This window comes from Cydia strobilella, chromosome Z (assembly GCF_947568885.1).
Source record: "Cydia strobilella chromosome Z, ilCydStro3.1, whole genome shotgun sequence".
Classification (NCBI taxonomy): domain Eukaryota; kingdom Metazoa; phylum Arthropoda; class Insecta; order Lepidoptera; family Tortricidae; genus Cydia; species Cydia strobilella.
The window spans coordinates 10,667,661-10,688,189 of NC_086068.1; the positions used below are offsets into that span (position 1 = coordinate 10,667,661).

General features: G+C 38.8%; 1 long non-coding RNA gene across 2 annotated transcripts; it reads right to left on the bottom strand.

Moving 5' to 3' along the window:
* Positions 1 to 6,359: 6,359 nt before the first annotated feature.
* LOC134754499 (uncharacterized) lies at positions 6,360 to 16,864 on the bottom strand. 2 transcript variants are annotated; one of them, XR_010128902.1, is made up of 4 exons: positions 16,723 to 16,864; positions 11,049 to 11,144; positions 9,988 to 10,116; positions 6,360 to 6,732 (listed from the first exon to the last, which is right to left on the bottom strand). It is a non-coding gene; the product is annotated as an uncharacterized LOC134754499 (long non-coding RNA). The 2 variants fall into 2 exon arrangements; XR_010128903.1 differs by having other exon boundaries at positions 11,049 to 11,137; positions 16,719 to 16,864.
* Positions 16,865 to 20,529: the final 3,665 nt, after the last annotated feature.

A 20,529-nucleotide genomic window follows, 5' to 3' on the forward strand; every position in this document is an offset into this window, starting at 1 on the left:
GAAGCTATGGCTAATAAAGATAAAGAACGTAAAAAAATAAAGCTAGAAATCAATACTGTATTTGGCCATGGGGATACAACTGATGAAGAATCTACCAAAGGTGAGATTGAGACGAGCGTCGAGACGATGGATAATATAGACCTTACTAGTTTCCTTGATGACTTCAATGTAAATGAAATAGTTAAAAGTCTAAATGAGTGTAAAGGCTGTACCAGAGAAATTAATGAGGAAGAAACCGTTGTTGATATCAACGCACAACACATCATATCAAACAACAATACGATAATAGAAGCTATGGCTAATAAAGAAAGTGTGATATTTAATACAAATGAAAGTATGTGTAAAGATGCGTTTGCCGAAAATAAAACAGGATATCGCCAAGAACCTGCATTTTGATAAACATAGGTTGGTTTGTTAATGTCTAAAACTGTAAATCACCCAAATGTTCTTATTTTATTTTATTAATTGTTTTTATTGATTACAGTGCCTGCTGTGAAGAAACCCAAAACACAATTAAGTAGAATAGAAGTACAGGGTTAGATAATACAAATACAAAACATAGCGCCAGAACTGAAACCAAAACGGATATATTCCAGAACAATAACGTGCGGACTCTATTTTCGGAAGTACCTACAGTAAAGAAAAGTTCTGAGAATTGTACTGACTCTGATCACAATAGCAATATACCAATTGATAAAGCTCAAGAATCTACCGCGATGAATATAAGTAAAGCAAATGTTGATATGGAAATAAACGATAATAAAAAATTTATTACAATATTTACAATGCTAGAGAATAAATTTGATGGAGCTGAGAAAACACATATAGATAACGGTTTACTGTTAGTGAACAAAATGGACCATTCAGAAATCATAAAATATACTAAAAATGATAAAAAACATCTAACATCTTCTGAAATACCTGTGGCAATGTCGAATTCTGATACTGTTCACTCTGATCACAACGATCTTATTGATGCTCTTGAAGATCATAGTAATTTAGTAATAAATGCGATAAAATCCTTTATTGCCTCTATGAACAATAATACCGAAGAAAATAATGTAAAACATTCTGAAGTTGAGGCGTCTTCGACAGTAACGACGTATTTGAATACGCCTTACAAAACTGAGATTAAACAAATGGAGACAGTCATGATTTCTGACCATAATACAACTGAAATATTGACGTGCATTAAACCAGATCCTGATGTTACTTTAATTGATGATTCAGACAGCGATTCAGAATCAGTATTAATATTAGACACAGACTACGACATTGAAGAAATGATTGATACTAGCCGGTTAAATGAAAGTAATGAGGACGCTAATAGTGAAAATATAGTTATGGTTGAACAAAGCAAACCTAACAAAACAGCACTGAAATATACTTCCATCGAAATTAAAACCAATACGAATGCTGAAATTCATTTGGAAAGTGAAAAAACTTTAATCCAAGATAAAAACGATGAAGTAAGAATTATATAACCTTCTGTAGAAAACTAAATCAATTTTAATATTAAATACAAATGAAGGACTTACAGTCTGCTAAGGAAACTTGCCCAGTGAAATCAGATGAAGTAATAATTATTGAACCTACGGGCGTAAATTCAGAATTAGTATTAATATTAGACACAGACTACGATATTGAAGAAATGATTGATACTAGCCGGTTAAATGAAAGTAATCAGGACGCTAATAGTGAATGTTCACGCGAAACGGAACGGTGAACACGATTACCGGACGAGTAGAGCGACGTCACGGCCCAAGTGTCAAAAATAGCTCCACATCATCGTATATCTGTCATATACCTACTCATATCTCTACAAGACCGAATAACGAACTTTGCGTGTCATACACATTTTGTATTTTTTATATAATTTTAATTAAATATCTTCAAGTCTAAAACGTGACTTCTTATTGTTTGTCCCATCGTGGACAAATCTGGCGACCGTACACACGACGAGAACTACAAAATTCACTGCATCGGACAACGGGGAGCAGCAGGTCAAATGAAGGGCACTCGCAACTGAATTGCCAACCAAGTCTACAACAATCTACAAAGGCCCAGTCTACCGCCCTGCTCACCCTGTATACATGAAGAACGATCGAGCTACGAGGCAAACATCGAGTTTTTTAAATTTCGGAGGACTACAAGGACTACCGGGACCAGCCGGCCAGCAACGGATTACCAGCACCGCAGCATTGGTTCACCTAGATAAAAAGTGAGACCTGTCCATTTCTTTTCTTCCCTCCAATTATTACTTCGAGCTGACTAGAATCGAGAACTTAGTTCTTTGCACTTGCTCTGGGCTGTCAAATTTACTTTCACGCAATTTTGCCACTTCAATCACATTATTATAGCATCTTAGCTATCCATTTTAGCCATTATCACTTATATAAATTCACTATTTATCGAACATTTCTAGAATTAAACACGCAAAGTTAATTTATACCGTTATAGACATAGCAAACGCTAAGGGCAAAAGGCCCTTCAGGAGCTTTCAAGGGCGGGGAGAATGTTCACGCGAAACGGAACGGTGAACACGATTACCGGACGAGTAGAGCGACGTCACGGCCCAATTGTCAAAGATAGCTCCACATCATCGTATATCTGTCATATACCTACTCATATCTCTACAAGACCGAATAACGAACTTTGCGTGTCATACAAATTTTGTATTTTTTATATAATTTAATTAAATATCTTTAAGTCTAAAACGTGACTTCTTATTGTTTGTCCCATCGTGGACATGGTATACGAATGGAAAGCTAGGTGACGCTGTTCCGTGTAATAAATATGCACGATCATGCTAACAATTATTTCTTAGGAAAACCCTAGGAATCCTAGGATTGCTCTGAGCCCCTCACCTACATGCTATTACGGTAGGATTTCAATTTTGAAAACAGTATATACTTAACGATATTAAAATGAGCGGTAAAAGGATCTACTGTATCATCATCACTTTACATATTATAGAGAAGAAGAGTCTTTTAACCACGTGAAAAGACTTTCTCCTTTGCCAAATCTATTTACATTTAATATGTACATAAATTGTACACAATAAATTGATTAATTTTGCTGTTCAAAATAAATTACATATACTAAACACCTTTTTTAAGAAAAAATCAACCCGGAGATGGACTTGGCGGTCACCAAATGGCCAGCATTATAATGAGATAGACTATATTTTATCTAATCGCCCAGAGTTATTTCAAAATATAGAAATACTAAATGTGGACTTTCCTTCAGATCACCGACCTGTTAGAGCTAGTTTATCACTTCCTAACACTAAGAAATGCAGATCCAGCTTTGCAAATAACCCAATTATAACACTAAAAAACGAAAAAGAAACAACCCAATATAGAAAACTACTATCAGCATATCTGCCCAACAGACAGGAAACAAAATGTGTCCAAAAACAGTATAATATGCTAATCGGTGTTATTAATCAAAGCCTTAGAGAAGCTCACACAGTCAATAAAAGTCAAAATGAACACGAGGTATTATCAAAACGCACAGTAAAACTTATGGACAGAAGAAGAACATTGCATAAAACCAAAAACAAGACTCGCAGCGAAAAAAATGAACTATGTGCCCTGTACAAATTAATTAGCAAGTACATAAAAAAAGATTATGCAGAGTACAGAAAGAAGACCATTATGAAGCACATAACACAGGCGGGAAGTACTAAAAAAGCATACAGAGAACTAACACAGAACAAAACATGGATTGGGGAACTCCATTCTTCGGGAAAGGCATCACACAAACGAACCGACATTATAGAAGTGGCAACAGCATTTTACAGAGACTTATACAGCGAAAAAACTGACAGGAACCAAACTGATAGTGTATCAACACCACATAATAAGAAGAAAGCAGAAGACATCACTGAACTTGAGGTAATCAACGCAATTAAAAGCCTAAAAAGTGACAAGAGTCCAGGTGTAGATCAAATCAACAATGAAGCTCTCAAGACAGCAAGCAATATTTTAGCTCTACCGCTATCAACTTTATTTAATCGCATAATTGAAACCGCTGCTATACCATCTCAATGGACAGAATCTAATATAATCCTAATTTACAAGAAAGGAGACCCTAAAAACATCTCAAATTACAGGCCAATAAGTTTATTACCAGCGGTTTATAAACTCTTTTCATCAATCATCAATCGAAGAATAAGTGCCGCTTTAGAAAACAATCAACCAGTAGAACAAGCAGGCTTCAGAAAAGGCTTCTCAACGGTCGACCATATCCACAGCTTAGAACAACTAATTGAAAAATTTCAAGAAAAACAAAGATGTCTCTACATTGCCTACATTGACTATCAGAAGGCTTTCGATACACAAATGGATATGGGAGACTCTAGAAAGTCAAGGAGTAGAGCAACAATACATACAAGTTATTAAAAATCTATATAGGAACAGTACCGGTAAAGTGAAGCTGGAAACCATGGGTCCTAGCTTCCCTATCAAAAGGGGAGTAAGGCAGGGAGACCCTCTGTCCCCAAAACTGTTCATAGCGATCCTGGAAACTATTTTTAGACAGCTAGATTGGAAGAACAAAGGAATATATGTAAACGGCAACTACCTAAATCACCTTCGTTTTGCAGACGACTTGGTAATACTCGCAGAGACAAGCTCACAACTACAATATATGATTACCTCGCTACATATGGCCAGCGTGCAAGTGGGACTCGAAATAAACCTATCAAAAACTATCGTAATGACAAATGGCATGGAGCGAACCATAATGGTAGGAAACGAACCATTGACTTATACAAAACAATACATATACTTAGGAAAACAGATAAGTTTTGATAAAGCGAACAACGAGTTAGAAATTGAAAGGAGAGCACAAAAGACCTGGAACAAATACTGGCAGCTAAAAGAAGTATTTAAGAGTAACATGCCCGTCAGCGTGAAGACTAAAGTCATGAATACATGCTTATTACCCTGTCTGACATACGGCTGTCAGACATGGAGATTTACTCAAAAAGCTATGGAAAAAATAAGGACTTGTCAACGCGGAATGGAGCGTAGTATGCTAAACATCAAGAAAATACAAAAAATCAACCATACAAAAATAAGACAACACACAAAGAGCATAGATGCTCTCAGCTATGCCAAAAAACTTAAATGGAGGTGGGCGGGCCATGTAGCACGTACTCAAGACAGGCGCTGGACAGCAAGGGTGACGTCGTGGAAAGGACCTCTAGGAAAAAGAGGGATAGGAAGACCTACTATGAGATGGCAAGATGATATCACCAAAATTACTGGCCAAATTGGATACAAGTGGCAAAGGACCGAGATACATGGAAGGCTTTGGAGGAGGCCTTCACCTGTGAAAACGGGGTTCTTGAATAATATTATATATATAGAACGCTTAAACAAATATGAAATAATGTAAAAAAAAAGTTCAAGAAATAAAAGGCTTTTTATTTTTTTTATTTTTATTATTTATTATGAACATGTAATTATTCAATTTATTCATACTTATACCTCTGCAACCGTTAGAACGAGAAGGTTCCATTTCGGGAATTCTTTTTTAACCGACTTCAAAAAAAGGAGGAGGTTATTGCATACCGCTATACCTAATACTCCTAATAGTAAGTGCTTATAGCGGGTCAGTCGTCCACGTTCCATATCAGGTATCCGAGCTAGACTATCTACTTGACCGGCGCAGTATTGGCAGTATGTATATCGCTTATCGTAGTATCGTACCATCGTCGAGCTACTCAACCATTCGTAAACTTTATTGCAACGATATGAAATCTACCATAGGTCAGCCAAGCGTGATGCTGTTAGTTCACTCATAATTATCCTTTTCCTAGGTTCACAGTAGACACGCTCCCCATCCTCCCTCGCCCCTGTGCGACTCGGGTTTCAGAGCGATGCAATTTGGCGCCAACATTCCAAATTTCAATTTATAGTAACAAGCTCGGCTCTCCATACAAACGTAGTAACGCTCTCATTTTAAAACGACTAGCTAGATTGCTCTGAAACTTTGTACTTATAGGATAAGGTATATCTAGGTCTGTAATTAGTTTATGTAGCTTCAGATATATACCATTGTAAAAAATACAGTGAATCTAAGTTTTTTATACAAGACTTGTTTTTGCTCTATTTCTTTTGTTTTGTATATTACTAGAGCTATATAAACTAATTACAGACCTAGATATACATCATGTAATTGTATGTGCAAAGTTTCTTTACAATCCAACACGTAGTTTTAAAATGAGAACGAAGCTCCGTTTGTACGGGAAGGTGAAATTCGGCCGAGCTTGCCGGGAACTCTCAAATTAAAAGCTTTAGGAGTAGGTAAAAAACAGTTTAATTAGAAAATTTATTTCATAATTTGACTTCTAAAACTTTACACGGAAATCTAGATTTTTTATATAAATATTATAAATTAAATAGGATTGAAAACACGGCTACGTATTGCTACAATTTAAAGTGGTATTTATGCGGAATAGAAAACAATTTTCTCAATACTCCACGATTCCTCCTTTATTTGGCACGCTCAATCTTTACTTATTCACATTTCACAGCAAACAATGTTAATTAAAAAAAAAGGTAAAATATTGCGACGTTTACCTTGCAGAGACAATGTATGTGATCCAGTCTTTATAGTGTGCTAAGTCCAGTATTACGAAAGGGAGCCCCCTGCCTTTGGAGTCACCCCACGTAAATATCCCGACGAACTCGGATTTCATCGCCAATACCGCTCCAGGGGCTGAATTAAAACGTGACGTCAGTACATAGGAAGCCGATAGTGCCGGCTTAACCATTAAACAAAGTAGCTCGGGTCGGGGCACCACGTCTAGGGCACGGGGCCACTGAAATCTTAGGAATGAGGGCTACCGTTTTTCTGCTCACCAGTTGACGCCACTGTAGATGTAGGTCCAGAAAAACAGATCTCAAAATTCTTCTATATATGCTTATTTTTATAAAACCAATACATTCTAATATACACAAAGGTATTTTAACGTCTAAATGTGCAATTTTTTGCAACCTATTTAATATTGCATATACTTTAGTTGGCACTTTTTTACACCACTAACATTTATTGAGCTATATCTATTGTTTACCATGATTAATCAAAGATGGACAAAGATTTACCACAATTATGAATAAGGAGTGAAAATTTCCGATAAAAAAGTATGAAACCCCCAAAACTTTTATGCATTTGACATTTTGAAAGACCTTCATCTACACTAGCGCCCCTAGCGGCGAAATTTAACATGGTAGCCCTCATTGATACTCGGGGGCTGACATTCTAGGGCAGCATTTCCCAAACTATCGGTCGCGACCCACAGGTGAAATGAAAACAGATAAAACTACTAGGAAATCTGAGGGTTATATATGTTTTATGCCCTCCAGTGGCGTGACTAGGAGGGGTGGGGGGCAGAGGGGGCAAGTACCCCGGGCGCCATCCAAGGGGGGGGGGGGGGCGCCAAAATGGGCAAAAGGCAGCAGCAACGAAACTTGTCAGTCGTCAGGGGGCGCAAATTTGGTGACTGCCCCGGGCCCCGGGCGCCATATCCTCTAGCTACGCCCCTGATGCCCTCTTCTTAAGCGGCCAAGAGTTGGGCCCCAAAAATTGCAGTAGTCAACTTTGGGAACCACTGCTCTAGGGCTAGGGCGTCAGAATGTCTTAGTCCAGCAATGCATGGTAGATTGCAATTTAGAGGAAGGCTCCTTCTTTATGTTTTAAATGGTCAGACTGTCAATACTCATCATATAATACGTAGCAGGGTCCTAGAATTAAAGAATAAGAATAAAACGATGGTGTTAGGTACACGTCGTCAGTTGCTACGGGCTACGGCGTAGCGCGTAGCACTTCAAAGCTATCTACTTCAAGTTTTTCTGAGAACGATAAGTTTAGCTCAGAAGCATGAATAGGATAAATTGAAAAAAAATGTCAAGGGACGCATATATGCGTATATAGGGAGTCAGCGATATTGCTATCTCATTCCACCGCATAGCTGATACGTCCCTTAGACTGGCCTACGCTGGGCCATCGTGTAGAGGAGCCATAATGGCGCGGCGGGATGGCGATGGGATGGCCACGGTGTCGGTTTTTCGTTCGCACATCAATGTTAGTGGGCCAGCGATGGTGCGTACGCATCTACACGTGGCCCATTCCATAGTGCGTGCGCTTAACCATCGCACGGTCATCTCGCTGGTCCAACGCTGGGCGCCATTAAATTCTACACTATTAATGACTATTTTGTAACACTATTAATGGACACAATTAAACTAGTGGCTCTGTGAGTCGTAGACCTCGCAACCCTTCATGACTCCGACATAAAAAAAAAACCAATAAATTTAATCGGCAAAAAATCTATATTACGTTATATTAAATACGTTATACGAAATTTCACGAGAATCAGTTGAGAAATGCGACCTGTAGGGAACAGCCGGATATTACGAATGCATCGCTCGATCAGTTAAGATGAATTTCAGATTTTAATTATGTAGGTACACATTTTTCACCAAGCAATCCTTCATGAAAACTCGGAACTCAAATTTTCCGAACGCTGTTGACTTGTCCATTACTTCATGGAGACTGTATAAAGGAGCCAAATCTCTATGTATGAAAAGTGTCCATCAAAAAACAGTAATTAGGCGGCGCCACCATACACCGAAATACTACCAAAAACAACCTACGTAATTTGGTCGGGTTATTTGTTGCCTTATATGGTTCATGTTATACTCATGTCCCAGAGCCTAACTAGCGCCACCGGAGAGATTAGGAACTATTATTTAAAGCTTACAAGATATATACAGTGGTACTACGTAAACGAAATTAATAACTAGCTTAAATCTAAAATAGGCCCTTGAGGCATTGTACCAAGGATGCTGGCGGCATTTCCCCGCTGTATCGCAATGCTGATACGTTGTGCGAGAAAGCCGCCAGCTCTTCGGTCACCAGTTACGTCAACCAGACGCTTCGCGATTTCTGCAAACAACTTATGCGCGCTGGGACCCCATGGACCTAGAGTCTTAACGCGGTCACTTTTACAACAATTCTGCCATAAGAGATTGCGATCCTTTCTATACCATCCATACATTACTTGTAAGTTGTATTAATAACTGTCAAGTACCTGTGTCACATTTTCTACGTAAATAAATGACTTATACTATGGATGGTATAGAAAGGATGCCAATCTCTTATGGCAGAATTGTTGCAAAAGTGACCGCTTTCTGCTTTAAATAATAGTTCCTAATCTCTTCGGTGGCGCTAGTTAGGCTCTGGGACATGGGTATAACATGAACCATATAACGCAACAAATAACCCGACCAAATTACGTAGGTTGTTTTTGGTAGTATTTCGGTGTATGATGGCGCCGACTAATTACTGTTTTTTGATGGACACTTTTCATACATAGAGATTTGGCTCCTTTATATAGTCTCCATGACTTAGACTAAGAGCGTTTTCACACCGTCCGAACCGATATCGGATATCGGAAGGAGGTAAAATGTAAGATATATATGTGTTTCTCTGTATTTATTTATGCATTTAAATTATTATTACTAAAAAACGACAAATAACGCAAAAAAGGCGGACTTAATGCCAATGGTACTCTCCTGCAGCTGTTTTTGTCATAGGCGCCTTCCGATATCCGATATCGGAATTCGCTTCCGATAAATTCAGCCATGTCGGAGCCCCCTGCTGTCAGCTGTCGGACCGATAATATTTATTTGTGTGCGTATGTTTCGGCATAATGTTTATTGTAGTGTGCGTGACCGCTAAAGACGGCGCCCCGGCGCGCCCCCGCGGCATGACTACGCGGATGTAGGATCCTACATCAGATATCGGATCGGACAATGTGAAATAACTCTTAGGCGGTTGCCATCCGAATGCGGCGACAGATTGCGGAGATTGATATAATACGCGCCTTAGACAAGTGATGCTAAAAGTGGCGTAATAATGGGTCCTATTTACCTGGTGTCTAATACATATATTTACCAACCATCTACTAACCTATAGACACATTCCGTCTCTCCATCATTGTTACGCAGTGTTCGTAATCTCTAATATCCACGACTGGAGAAACGTACAGCTTACATTTTTCCGGCGACAACGGCTGAACGGGATTTTGTACTACGTGACCTTTTGACAATTTGTTATTGTTATTGTTGTAGGTATTACACCAGGGGTTCTCAATCTTTTTCAGTCCGCGGTGCAATCGGGGCAGTCTTAAACTATGCTGGGGCCCTTGGGCACTCAAGAGTGTGGGGCCCTTTTGAAATGTAAAGAAAGCGAATTTAACTAACAACCGACCCGACCCTGCCCGCCGGTTGCTTACTGTTACCGTATGCCCTTCGCGGCCCCCTGAGGATCGGGGCCCCCTGAGGAAGGGAGCCCTGGACACGGGCCCCGTGTGTTCTTATGGTAAAGACGGTACTGGGTACACACTTGCAAGTTTAAAATTTCGGCGGCGGCGCCCTAACCTAGCTAGGCTATTCGAAATAGATTGGTAACATGGTGAGGAGGTTTGCCTCACGCGCACAGTTTGGGAACCCCTGTATGACACAATATCAACTAACAAACATGAACAAGACATAGGTGGCCTAGGGGTAGCCCTGTTATAAATCTTTAGGTTGCTTTAGGTGATAAAAATATGTGCCCAATCCGGGGTTAAAATGGGGTTATAGCCGGCTATACTATAACTCCTGTTTTTAGAGCACTAAGAACACCTAAAGAGTAAATAGGCGCTTATATAAATCTCTTCTATCCCTTAAATTTAGCGCTTAATGTTACTTGGGTGAGGACAACTTTTGTATGAAAAGGCGATTTCGCGCGGGTCCTCCAATTTCGTCTTTTATCTTTACGTTATTTGCTGAAATAAATTATTAATTCTACACAGATTTTAATAACAAAACTTCCGTGAGACACATACATTAAGTAAATAGACTGAAATGGGTCACACGTATTTTAAGTCGAATATTGCTCGATATGTACAAACAATATAATATTAATTACTCTACTTTTATACTATTTATTAGTAGTATATAGTATTTATTAGTTGCCTTGTAACATACCATGTAGATGCCACGAGTCTTCCCAACTGATCAATTTTAAATCGTTTGCATTGATCCTAAGCTTGTAATCGTTCAAGTAGGAGACATCGCTCATATCTACAAAAAATAGAGATTGCATATCATAGCCATAACCATGGTATAAGGAATATATTGAAATTACCGGAATTGAAAAACACGGTGTATATCAACAGCTACACTTTTAACTGCCGTTTGGTGGACCTTATATCATTGCAATAAGATTTAGTTCATTTACAGTATCTACATCTGGTGCTACATTACGACACCATGTGCTATACATACCTACATAGCACATTACGTACCTACCTCGAAAATTTAAAGGGCAAGGACCATTGTACTGTAATGGCTCCACTACACGATGGCCCAGCGCTGGACCAGAGAGATGGCCATGCGATGGTTGAGAGCACGCACTATGGAATGGGCCACGCGTAAGTATATGTATAGATGCGTATGCACCATGCCTTTGATGTGTTAGAGGTTGTGATAAACTCCATAGACTAATTTGTAAATGAAGGCCACATGATTTCTTTTATTATTTTTTCTTAATGTCACTCTTGTCATGTCTATATATGAATAAACATTGAAATAATCGATCCACATTAACATGGTAGCAGAGCGTGGTTTATTTTAATAAAATTCATTAATTATATTGATAATGAGCGAAGAAAAATAAATAACGTCGATAACGTGAATATTTTATTCAAAAATAAGTTAGCAGTTTTCAAATTTTTTCAAAACAAATTCTAACAAGAACCGTCAATATGTCAACTTCGTCAACAAGATGCAAAATTGATAATGGTCGTTTAGAAGGTAAAGAAAATTGGACAACATGGCGCTGCAAGTTACTGTTACTGCTAAGAGTTACTCCTGGAGGACTAGATGCTATCAACGGCAATCTAAAGTCACCAACTCAACCAGATTCAACAGCAACCGCCGCTGTCATGGCAACTTATCAAGAAGCTCTACAAGAATATAATAAGTCTGATAGTGCAGCTATGCTTATTTTAATGGCTAATATGTCAGACTTTACTCTACAAAAAGTTATGAGATTAACCAGTGCTTAACAAATTTGGGATGAGCTACACACCCTATTTGACGGCACGTCTGAGGATAAAAGCTACAATTTATGCTACAGTTTCTTCAGTTTTCGCAAGGATCCCCTTCACGACATGTCAATGCACATATCTAAGCTCAAAAATATATGGCATAAGGTCGAACTACAAAAGGACAAGCATGAACTTCCAGAAATCTTACTTATTTGCAAGATTCTAGAAACACTTACGATAGTTACTTCCCGTTCAAGTCAAGCTGGATACTTATGACTAAAAAGGATCGTAACATAGAAAATTTGACAGCTCAAATCTGCAGTTACGAAAGGTCATTGACGAATAAAGAATCTGAGACTTCTGAAGCACAAGCGCTAGTCGCACTGAATTACACACGCAAAACAAAGAAGAAATGCGGGTATTGTAAACTTTTCGGACACAATGTCAAACAATGTCGCGCAACTGTGGCCGACTGTACTCAGGTGGCTGCCCGGGGCGAGAAGAGATGACCGTCTTCCGACCGGCGAGAGTAGTGTTGGTGGTAGGGTGGCTGCGGTGGATCCTCCACCCAAAATATCAGCCCGAACTTTGGACCCTGGAACGCGTCATTGTAACGCATGAGAATACAGTCCGGCAACGTAATTTGTGAGCATCCCCGGCAAGCGGCAGAAGAAAGAAAGCACCTAAAATGTAGCAGTGATGCCGTGGATGTTCACAATCAGAATCGGAGATCACAATTTATAAAGATTATGAAATAGTATTTTTTTTTTTTAATGAGGGTGGAAATAATTTCTGATGCAATATCGTTACAATGCATGATTAGGCAAAATCATTATAAAACTAAAGTACTTAACCGTGAAAGGGTTTGATGAAGCATAGTAAGACACTAAAATTATCTTAATATCTATTTAGCAAGTAAAAACTACATTTGCGTTAATAAATTTACCACTTACCCAATTTGGGGTTTACTTTCACTCGCGATGGTACATATTTAACGTATTTGCGACGTTAACTAAAAACTTCGAGGAACGTAAGGGACGACAACGTGAATATCGGTTACACTTTCCAAAAATGAAGTATGTATCAGCACCGATGTACTGTGTGACGTGCGTTCTATCTCGAATGAAGATCGGGAATGGTCGCAGGGCGATCCGCTAATGCAACTCGTCATACGTCAAACACAAGAACTTGTTTCCGTGAGCTCTAAAATGTTGCATTTCAAATCTATCGGAGCGCTAAGACGGCGCGGACGAATACCTGTTGCATTTTTATGTTTTTTATATAGTTTTAATTGTAAATAATAGCTTGTAAAATTAGTTTTAAGGTGTATTTTTATTTCTTTTTGTAGTTTAATTTAATAATAATAGTTACGTGTAACGTATAACGTTACATATACCCCCCTCGTCTGGGTAAGGATTTTGGTCTTAAGCAAAATCCGTCTCATTATCCCTAACACTTACAGATTCATTCTATCAACTTTCATACATTCTTCCAAATATCTCTTTCATTAAAACAGCAACAACTTTTACAAATGCTGTTGATGCACACATTCATGAAAATCGAGGCATCAGCTGGCATAGCTTGTGACTCATGCTAGAAAGTAGACGGCTACAGCAAATATCGTCATGTTTACTTCATCAAGCATAAGTCTGAAGTTAAAGACAAGCTCGTGCAGATGATCAACGAAGCAAAGACAACTGGCCATACCATAAAAACAATACTGAGCGACAACGGTGGTGAATTTAAAAATGAAGCAGTTGAGAAAATACTTCAATCTCATGGTATCCAACACCGATTGACAATGCCTTACACAGCTGAGCAAAATGGATCAAGCGAAAGAGAAAATCGCACCCTGGTAGAAGCTGCTCGCACCATGGTGCACGCTCACGAGGAACTCCCACTTGCCTGTTGGTCAGAGCTCGTCAATACGGCTGCTTACATTCTAAACAGAACCGGACCAACTTCTCAAGAAGGAAAGTCACCATTCGAACTCTGGTTTGTAAAGAAACCTGCCATAAAACATTTAAGAGTCATTGGAACAGAATGTTTTGCACACGTTCCTAAGCAAAAGCGAACAAAGATGTCCAAGAAAGCCCAAAAATGTATTTTAATTGGCTACGAAGGTGATGATGGCTATCGGTTGCTGAGTTTTAATAAAAATAACGAACCGACTCTGATCAGATCGAGAGACGTAACCTTTAACGAATCTATAATTAGATCTGTTGGATTAGAATCAGATGATGCTCCTGATGCAGATGAACAAGAAACAACTACTGAAATAGAGATTCACTTCCCAAAGACTAAAGAAAATCATCCATTCTTTGATGCAAGGGAGGATATAGAACAAGATGACGAAGTATCTTCTGGTATGCCTCAAATTTCAAATGATTTACCTTGTCAACAAGAGGAAGATCCCGTACAAAGGTATGACACTCCTGAACCTGATTGATGTCGAATGAATTACTCTGATGAAGATCATGAAGATAATGATGATCATGATGAAATTCCTGAAGCGAGAATTCTCAGAGATAGATCGAAACTAAACCCTCCAGTTCGATATGACGATTTTATCATGTCAGCTATAGTCGAAGATTCAGATGAGCCCAAAACTTATAAAAAAGCCATGAAGAATCCTCAGAAAGCTGAATGGATAAAAGCTATGGAAAGCGAGGTGAAATCCTTAAATTCTAACAAGACGTGGATTTTGGTAGACCAACCTAAAGATAGAAAACTCATCTCTTGTAAATGGGTCTTTAAAAAGAAAACCAATGCCGATGGAAGTCTTGACAAATATAAAGCCCGACTTGTAGCAGTTGTAGCGAGAGGCTATACACAAGAAAAAGGGTTAGACTACGATGAAACGTTCAGTTCTGTTGCTAGGATGGCGACCATACGCTCAATTCTAAGCATTGCAGCAAATGAAAGTCTAGCTCTCACTCAATTCGATGTAGCCACTGCATTCCTAAACGGTTCATTAAGTGAAGATATCTACATGCACCAACCAGAAGGTTATAATGATGGCACAAATCGAGTTTGTAAATTGAAGAAATGTTTATACGGTCTCAAACAAGCACCAAGATGCTGGAACAAATGCATTGTTGACTACTTGAAATCAATCGGATTTAAGCAATGTGTCATGGAACCTTGTTTGTTTATTCGGAACAGAAACGGAAACAAAATAATAATGGGACTTTATGTTGATGATGGCTTGATCGCCTCTACTAATCAGAAGGAATTTGAAAAGTTTCTAAACGAACTGAAGAGAAAATTCAAGATTACAACAAAGCCAGCTTCTTACTTTCTTGGATTAGAGATCATAAATGAAAAGGATGGTTCTATAAAGGTTTCTCAGAAACACTACGTAAACAAGCTTTTAGAAAAGTTTGGCATGAGTGATTGCAAGGCTGTCAGCACTCCAATCATAAAGGAAGTACAGTCAGATACGGAAAAAGACAATGATGCCAGATTCCCTTATCGAGAAGCTGTCGGTGCACTGGCATACCTATAATGACAGGAACCAGACCAGACATATCATATGCCATAAGTGTTGTTTCCAGAACATTAGCGAATCCATCTCATGAAGATGTCTTGAAAGTAAAACGCATTTTTCGTTACCTTAACCCTTAAATGCATGATTTTTTGTATAACTTTTTAATAAATTGAAATAGATGTGTCATGCTGTATAAAAGTAATAAATGTGATTTTGGATAGCTGCATATTAAGCCACGGACCATCAAATATACGATGCATATATACATCATTATGCATTTAAGGGTTAAAGGAACTATGGATTCAGTTATTGTCTATAAGAAAGCCACAAACCCGGAGTGTTGGAGTGTTACAGTGACTCTGATCACGGCGGAGATTTCACTTCTGGACGCTCCACTTCAGGCATACTTTGCCTATACGCGGGAGGTGCTATATCGTGGGCAAGTCGCAGACAGACATCAGTCGCGATCTCAAGCACTGAAGCAAAAATAGTCGCGGCAAGCGAAGCGGCCCGAGAAATAGTCTGGCTTCAACGATTATTCCAGGAAATCACGACATTAAGCGCAATTCCTACATTGCAGATAGATAATGATGCTGCTATAAAACTGGCTCAGAATCCTGAGCTTCATAGAAGAACGAAGCATATTGCCATAAGACACTTTTATGTCAGAGAGCTAGTTGCTTCAAATGAATTATATGTGAAGTATGTTCCAACGGAATACCAATGTGCGGACATACTGACGAAACCAGTTTCTAAGCCAAGAAGCCAAGGAAGAAGAATGGCATTAATCTGTGGCATTATTGGATTAACCTATAACGTTTAACAAAAAGGGAGGATGTTAGAGGTTGTGATAAACTCCATAGACTAATTTGTAAATGAAGGCCACATGATTTATTTTATTATTTTTCTTAATGTCACTCTTGTCATGTCTGTATATGAATAAACATTGAAATAATCGATCCACATTAACATGATGTGCGGACGAAAAACCGACACCGTGGCCATCCCATCGCCATCCCGCCGCGCCATAAGCCATCCGACACCCGTCGGATGGCTGGCCCATCGTGTAGAGGAGCCATAAAACGTTGTATAACTATTACCTAATAACCATGATACTTACACACGTTTGAAACTAGATGATGTAAAGCATCCTCGTGTTGAAAGAGTCCTATGTTATTTTGGAAGTCGTCTCTGTTAAAATGAGGATGTGGCACGCTGCGAGTTATCAGTGTTTCTGAAAAATCATCTAGAAAAAAAAAACGGTAGTAGGTATACATGTTATATTTGAAAAGTACCTACTGTATGTAATTGAATGAATTCTATAGTAATTTAAATTGTATTTTTTCTTATTTACTCGTAATGCATGTTAATTATAAGATGTAATGTTTTGAAAAGATGTGTCCCGCTGAGTTTCTTGCCGGTCCCATATTGGGATATCCGCCTCCAATTGCGCCCAGGCGTATTAGGCTAGGAGGATATAACATAACCAAACGGAGCCGCCACGTCTGTAATTTGCTGTACAAGAGTCTGCCATTTTTTGCGGGGGAGGGGAACGTCAAATGTATACGTAACGTCAAAATAACCATGTATAGCCATGTCACATAAATGTCAGTCCATGCATTGTGTATGACCATTGTATGACCATTGGCCGACTATTTTGGACAGAGGGGAAAGCCTGTTAATGGCTACTCCGTTTGGTTATATCCTCCTAGCGTATAGGGTTAAACCGAACCGGTGTAGCTTTATTTGACGTTCATAAGCGCATTGTAATATGCCTACTTGAATAAAAAACTATCTTTATATTTATCTTTATAGGCCGCTTTTTGTGTGAGTGCAGTGTTCAGATAGACGTTCCATAAATACCTACTCGTATTTGAAGTTTGTAATACTTATGACCGGTTTGCAGATATACCAGGATCTTTAGAACAGTATCGTACAGTCAAGGGCATAAACATATATACATTCCCAAAGTTTCAAAAATATGTGTACGCTCTTACACCTTAGGCAATGAAGTCGTGTTCACATATTTTTGAGCCATTCGTCCGTTGCCTTCGACTGTGAAGGCAATGCGTAATTATTAGACCGCATGTTTGACTTCTAATCCCTATGTATTGGTGTTCTTAAGGTTGACTGACGCTAGACCGGGCCGGGCCCGGGCCGAGGCGTCCGACATGTCATTCTCTATGACGGCTGATCGGTGATCACGTGATGCTTACCATAGAAAACGAAGCGCCGGAAGGTCCGGCCCGCCCCCGGCCCGGTCTAGCGTCAGTCATCCTTCATTAGCTTTCATGAAACCTGATGTTTCCTGGCTGAAAAGTGGTGCTTACAATTCTCATACATTCGCCGTTAAAAAAATGACACATTTCACAAATAGGACTTCAGCAGTCGTGATTGGTAATTGCATTTTATACCTACCTACGCTTTCCTTTTTAGGGTTCCGTAGTCAACTAGGAACCCTTTTACTAGTTTCGCCATGTCGGTCCGTCCGTCTGTCGTTTGTCCGAGGCTTTGCTCCGTGATCGTTAGTGCTAGGAAGCTGCAATTTGGCATAGATATACCTATAAATCAATAAATCCAACAAAGTTGTACAACAAAATAAAAATAAAATGTTTTTTTAAGGTACCCCCTACACGGAAAGTGGGGGTGTAATTTTGTTTTCGCGTCAATCCTACAGTGTGGGGTTTCGTTAGATAGGTCTGTCAAAACGAATAGAGGTCTTCAACAAACATTTTTTGATAAAGTGAATAGCATCGGAAATAATCGCTCTGAAAGAAAAAAATATTTGCCCCCCCCCCCCCCCCCCCCAACTTTTGAACTATGGGTCCAAAAATATGAAAAACTGTAGATATAGAGCCTAAGACAAAATTGTTGTTTAACCGCTCGTGCTAATATTGATACCCGAGCAAAGCGAAAGACTTCAAAAATAAACCACGAGCGTAACGAAGTGGTTCGAAAAGTAGAATCTTGAGCGTTGCGAGGGTTTCAAGGCACGATGGTTAAACACATTTTGCCACCTAATGAAACACAAATTTCTTCACCACACCAACACGAGGTACCTACACAAAGTACACAATATAAGTATGTACTAACTGTAAAATATCAATAAAATCAAAACAAATCAAATCCAAATGTACGTTATTAAATATTTATCATTCAAAATCATCATTAAAAAAGTCAATTCTATTATACCAGCCAATGTAAGGAAATACCTAACTAAAAGTTTGTATCAAGTTAATTTACCACACATGTGGTTGTAAGTGTTGTAACATAGCAATAGATATCTATGGGTTGTAACTTTTCTCATCAGTTTTTGAACATCGGGTTTCTTGAACCTTTAGGAACGCCATTAACAAGGATCAGAATCAGAATAAATAATTATTTGCACAATAAATAATATTTACTTACTTATTTGGGTACAATCTTACACACATCGACCTAACCTTAAACCAAAGCTTGTATTATAGGTACTACCAATCCATAACTCAAGAACAAATAATATATGATGAGCACACAAATAAATGTCCTTACCAGGATTCGAACCCGGGACCTTTTGCTTCGTAGGTCGGTCTCACTACCGGCCGTTGTTCAGGTGATCTAAAACCATGACGGATGACGAAAATGATTACCTACCTAGTATAAATCTTTGGCACGTTAGCCAATGTTTGGAAGTTATGTGTGTAAATGAAACCACAGCAAGTACCTGACTCAGTATTTGGTTCATATGTTATTCGCCAGCTTGGTAGAGCATAAGCCAAGTTCGGTTCTGATCGGGCAGCCACACAGTGCGCTGGTGCCAATGACCATCGCGGACGCAAGAGCAGGGAGTTGCACATATAATAGTCCGGCAGAACGTACACAACGCCTACTGGTGGGGAGTCTGACTCCTCTTCAGCTATAATGAATATCCAAATAGAGGGTTATAAACTGAAATAGATTTCATATACCTCTTACCTTACCTACTAAAGGACACCATACGAACATTCATAAGACTTAGGTATAGGCTAATTTTAATTAAGTTATTTGATTGTTATTTGTATTTAAGCTTTCCCTTATTTATTTTTTACATTGTGTTCACTAGTCCATCTACTGGGCCTTAATGAAAATCAGCGTCGCGGAGTGTGCCATGTTGGCTCACACCGTGACACCAAGCTGAGTAAGGACCATTTAGCGCAACCTCATTCTGTGTAATTATTTCTAGTTTTAGTCTTATGTTATGTTGTGCTAATAAATGCTTTTTCTTCTTCTTTCTAAAGAAAAAGTGGCCAAAACTAACTGCAGAAGGCCTGTGAAGGCGCCGGTTCAATTCCAGCCTCGGCCACAGGCATGCTTAGTCACTTTTTCTTTAGTAAGTATATGAACATCTATTTCTGTTTATAATATAAAGTAGTCGAATTTAAACTATCGTGAGACTTTAAGCTAAGACTAAGCTAATTTTGCGGTTTCACTCACGTGTTTTTAGTCACTCGGGCGACATATATGTTTCGGAGAGCCTAGGTCTAGGTCTAGGTGACCGCAAAATTAGCTTAAAATATATAGTAGTGTGACTACTTGTTTAAAACCACCAATCAAAATATTTAATACAAAATAATTTGATTTGTTCCCAAATTTGTATAGTACCGTAATCCAAAGGGATTCGTATAGGAGATGCAAACACGCACTGCTCGCCCCTTAGAGTTGGTCAAAGCTAGGCGTCTATCCTAGATGGGGTCAATCCCAAGAATATCACGATAGCGCGTTTCTAGACTTTTAAACTTCCAAAATAAAATCTTAAATGCGCGATTTAAGGTTTCTACTACTTGTAACAGCGCTATCTAGCTATCCATTTGTATGCTAGATAAAAACTTGTATACGTCTGGGTTCAATATTCTATAGAATCTTCTATACGCGATTCAGAAGTTTGACTACTATCCATTTTTGGTACCAA